Source organism: Anastrepha obliqua, unplaced genomic scaffold, assembly GCF_027943255.1.
Source record: "Anastrepha obliqua isolate idAnaObli1 unplaced genomic scaffold, idAnaObli1_1.0 ptg000030c, whole genome shotgun sequence".
Classification (NCBI taxonomy): Eukaryota; Metazoa; Arthropoda; class Insecta; order Diptera; family Tephritidae; genus Anastrepha; species Anastrepha obliqua.
In genome coordinates this window covers 1-5,342 of record NW_026562188.1, presented here as the reverse complement: position 1 = coordinate 5,342, position 5,342 = coordinate 1, and the positions used below count along the sequence as shown (strand labels likewise).

Genomic DNA, 5,342 nt, shown 5'->3' with positions numbered 1-5,342 from the left:
ATTCTGGTTGATCCTGCCAGTAGTTATATGCTTGTCTCAAAGATTAAGCCATGCATGTCTAAGTACAAACAAATTAAAAGTGAAACCGCAAAAGGCTCATTATATCAGTTATGGTTCCATAGATCGTTAACAGTTACTTGGATAACTGTGGTAATTCTAGAGCTAATACATGCAATATAAACACGGACCTTATGGAACGTGTGCTTTTATTAGACTAAAACCAAGCGATCATTTGATCGTTAAATTGGTTGAACTCTAGATAACTTGCAGATCGTATGGTCCCGTACCGACGACAGATCTTTCAAATGTCTGCCCTATCAACTTTTGATGGTAGTATCTAGGACTACCATGGTTGCAACGGGTAACGGGGAATCAGGGTTCGATTCCGGAGAGGGAGCCTGAGAAACGGCTACCACATCTAAGGAAGGCAGCAGGCGCGTAAATTACCCACTCCCAGTTCGGGGAGGTAGTGACGAAAAATAACAATACAGGACTCATATCCGAGGCCCTGTAATTGGAATGAGTACACTTTAAATCCTTTAACAAGGACCTATTGGAGGGCAAGTCTGGTGCCAGCAGCCGCGGTAATTCCAGCTCCAATAGCGTATATTAAAGTTGTTGCGGTTAAAACGTTCGTAGTTGAATTTGTGCTTCATACGGGTAGTACAACTATATATTGTGGTATGTACATTACCTTATGTATGTAAGCGTATTACCGGTGGAGTTCTTATATATAATTAATACAATGTATTTTTTATATATTCCTCCTATTTAAACCTACTTCAGTGCTCTTCATCGAGTGTTGTTGTGGGCCGGTACAATTACTTTGAACAAATTAGAGTGCTTAAAGCAGGCTCCAAATGCCTGAATATTTTGTGCATGGAATAATGAAATAAGACCTCTGTTCTACTTTCATTGGTTTTTAGATCAAGAGGTAATGATTAATAGAAGCAGTTTGGGGGCATTAGTATTACGACGCGAGAGGTGAAATTCTTGGACCGTCGTAAGACTAACTTAAGCGAAAGCATTTGCCAAAGATGTTTTCATTAATCAAGAACGAAAGTTAGAGGTTCGAAGGCGATCAGATACCGCCCTAGTTCTAACCATAAACGATGCCAGCTAGCAATTGGGTGTAGCTACTACTATGGCTCTCTCAGTCGCTTCCCGGGAAACCAAAGCTTTTGGGCTCCGGGGGAAGTATGGTTGCAAAGCTGAAACTTAAAGGAATTGACGGAAGGGCACCACCAGGAGTGGAGCCTGCGGCTTAATTTGACTCAACACGGGAAAACTTACCAGGTCCGAACATAAGCGTGTAAGACAGATTGATAGCTCTTTCTCGAATCTATGGGTGGTGGTGCATGGCCGTTCTTAGTTCGTGGAGTGATTTGTCTGGTTAATTCCGATAACGAACGAGACTCAAATATATTAAATAGATGCTTTCAGGATTATGATGTTGAAACTTATATAGCCTTCTTTCATGCGTACATCTTGAATGTACAAGTGTTTGAATGTGTTTATATAAGTGGAGTCGTACCTGTTGGTTTGTCCCATTATAAGGACACTAGCTTCTTAAATGGACAAATTGCGTCTAGCAGTAACGAGATTGAGCAATAACAGGTCTGTGATGCCCTTAGATGTCCTGGGCTGCACGCGCGCTACAATGAAAGTATCAACGTGTATTTCCTAGACCGAGAGGTCCGGGTAAACCGCTGAACCACTTTCATGCTTGGGATTGTGAACTGAAACTGTTCACATGAACTTGGAATTCCCAGTAAGTGCGAGTTATTAACTCGCATTGATTAAGTCCCTGCCCTTTGTACACACCGCCCGTCGCTACTACCGATTGAATTATTTAGTGAGGTCTCCGGACGTGATCACTGTGACGCCTCGTGTGTCACGGTTGTTTCGCAAAAGTTGACCGAACTTGATTATTTAGAGGAAGTAAAAGTCGTAACAAGGTTTCCGTAGGTGAACCTGCGGAAGGATCATTATTGTGTTCCATATCCGTAAGAAAAACAAACAAACAAACAAACAAACAGACAAGCAAACAAACGAACAAAAAGAAAAAAAAAAAAAAAAAAAAAAAGAAAAAAAAAAAAAAATTTATATAATTATTTTGAATCCATAATTCTTTTTATTCTTTTTCATTCAATTTGTGATCCATCAATTATATCATATTAAATATAATATATGATGGTACATTTTGTAATGTTTTTTCTTATTTTTTTCTTTTAAAAACCTTTAAACATGAAAATAAAAAGTTGTACTTATTATTCATTTGATTGAATGATAAGTTAATTTGTTCACAATAACAAAAGTGGTATATATTTATTATATTATTATATATACATAAAATGATTAAAAAAATACAAAATAATTGAATCATAATAAATACCACCACTGTATTATTGTTGAACTAAGACATTCGCAACTTAATAAAAATGTTTAGAGTTAAATATATTTGATATATATTATTGAAAGAAAATCAATTTATATATTATTAATATTATTTAATTTTACTCTTTCAATTAATATATGCAAAAAAAAATTGACATTTGTTATAAATAAAAATAAATAAAAAAATACTCTAAGCGGTGGATCACTTGGCTCATGGGTCGATGAAGAACGCAGCAAACTGTGCGTCATCGTGTGAACTGCAGGACACATGAACATCGACATTTTGAACGCATATCGCAGTCCATGCTGTTATGTACATTAAATTCAATTTTAAAGTACTGCTTGGACTACATATGGTTGAGGGTTGTAAGACTATGCTAAATAAGTTGCTTATTCTTTTATAAAAATAATTGAATTTAAGCAAATGTGTATATTATTGGATTTTAAATAATTCATAATATTAATAGCAAAAAAAATAAAGATATATAATGAATTTTATTTATTATATATTCTTTAAAAAAAAAATCCTCTCAAATAAAATGAAATGATGAAAATATTGAATCTAAGTATTCTTTACAAAAAATTTTCATATTATTTATATATATATATAAAATAATAATTTATATATGTAATTAAAAGGAGGAATGTCTAGCATAAAAATTAAATTTTTTATTCTAGGATTGCCTCATTTTACATTATTATTATTTTTATATATTTACAATATATAAAAGGAGAAAAGAAAAATAGAGATGAAAAGATGATATAATTTTTTTATTAAATTGTGAGAAGATAAAAAAAGAATATTAAAACAACCTCAACTCATATGGGATTACCCCCTGAATTTAAGCATATTAATGAGGGGAGGAAAAGAAACTAACAAGGATTTTCTTAGTAGCGGCGAGCGAAAAGAAAATAGTTCAGCACTAAGTCACTTTGTCTATATGTCAAATGTGAGATGCAGTGTATGGAATATCTTAATATCTAGTATGAGAAATTAACGATTTAAGTCCTTCTTAAATGAGGCCATTTACCCATAGAGGGTGCCAGGCCCGTATAACGTTAATGATTACTAGAAAGATATTTCCAAAGAGTCGTGTTGCTTGATAGTGCAGCACTAAGTGGGTGGTAAACTCCATCTAAAACTAAATATAACCATGAGACCGATAGTAAACAAGTACCGTGAGGGAAAGTTGAAAAGAACTCTGAATAGAGAGTTAAATAGTACGTGAAACTGCTTAGAGGTTAAGCCCGATGAACCTGAATATCCATTATGAAAAATTCATCATTAAATAATTAAAAAAATAATGTGCATTTTTTTCATATAAGGACATTGTAATCTATTAACATAATAAAGTATTTATCAAAAGATCATTGGTGATATTAAGTTTATTTAAATTAATTTGCTTTTTAAGCATATTAACATAAAATAAATACTAATGATTTGATAAAGTGTTGATAGATTTTATTATATATAATGCTAAAATTCATTTTTTGAATTTTACAAAAAATTTAATATCTATGATATTAATATTTATTTGTATGCATTTATATGATTAACAATGCGAAAGATTCAGGATACCTTCGGGACCCGTCTTGAAACACGGACCAAGGAGTCTAACATATGTGCAAGTCATTGAGTTATATTAAACTTAATGGCATAATTAACTTAACTTAAATATAATGGGATTAATTTTTAGTCTATTTTTTAATAAATAGTCAATTAATTCAATCCCGGGGCGTTCCATATAGTTATGTATAATGATAATTTATTATTATTTATACCTCTAACTGGAGCGTACCTTGAGCATATATGCTGTGACCCGAAAGATGGTGAACTATACTTGATCAGGTTGAAGTCAGGGGAAACCCTGATGGAAGACCGAAACAGTTCTGACGTGCAAATCGATTGTCAGAATTGAGTATAGGGGCGAAAGACCAATCGAACCATCTAGTAGCTGGTTCCCTCCGAAGTTTCCCTCAGGATAGCTGGTGCATTTAAAAATTATATAAAATAATCTTATCTGGTAAAGCGAATGATTAGAGGCCTTAGGGTCGAAACGATTTTAACCTATTCTCAAACTTTAAATGGGTAAGAACCTCACCTTTCTTGATATGAAGGTTGAGGTTATGATATAATGTGCCCAGTGGGCCACTTTTGGTAAGCAGAACTGGCGCTGTGGGATGAACCAAACGTAATGTTACGGTGCCTAAATTAACAACTCATGCAGATACCATGAAAGGCGTTGGTTGCTTAAAACAGCAGGACGGTGGACATGGAAGTCGTAATCCGCTAAGGAGTGTGTAACAACTCACCTGCCGAAGCAACTAGCCCTTAAAATGGATGGCGCTTAAGTTGTATACCTATACATTACCGCTAAAGTAGATGATTTATAAAACAATTTCGATTGATTTATAAATTTTGAAACTTTAGTGAGTAGGAGGGTACAATAGTGTGCTTAGAAGTGTTTGGCGTAAGCCTGCATGGAGCCGCTATTGGTACAGATCTTGGTGGTAGTAGCAAATAATCGAATGAGACCTTGGAGGACTGAAGTGGAGAAGGGTTTCGTGTGAACAGTGGTTGATCACGAGTTAGTCGGTCCTAAGTTCAAGGCGAAAGCCGAAAATTTTCAAGTTTTTAATAAAAAAAAAATATTAATAAAAATATATTTAAAAATAATTAAAATACTTGAATTATTTTGAACGAAAGGGAATACGGTTCCAATTCCGTAACCTGTTGAGTATCCGTTTGTTATTAAAAATGGGCCTTGTGCTCATCCTGGCAACAGGAACGACCATAAAGAAGCCGTCGAGAGATATCGGAAGAGTTTTCTTTTCTGTTTTATAGTCGTACTACCATGGAAGTCTTTCGAAGAGAGATATGGTAGATGGACTAGAAGAGCATGACATTTACTGTTGTGTCGATATTTTCTCCTCGGACCTTGAAA

The 5,342-nt window shown here is 34.3% G+C and overlaps 1 non-coding gene and 1 pseudogene across 1 annotated transcript; both read left to right on the top strand.

Annotated features, from left to right (window-relative positions):
• LOC129251577 (small subunit ribosomal RNA) lies at positions 1-1,991 on the top strand. The gene has a single exon (XR_008583011.1). It is a non-coding gene; the product is annotated as a small subunit ribosomal RNA (ribosomal RNA).
• Positions 1,992-2,583: 592 nt separating this feature from the next.
• On the top strand, positions 2,584-2,764 carry LOC129251566 (5.8S ribosomal RNA; annotated as a pseudogene).
• The last annotated feature ends 2,578 nt before the right edge of the window (positions 2,765-5,342 follow it).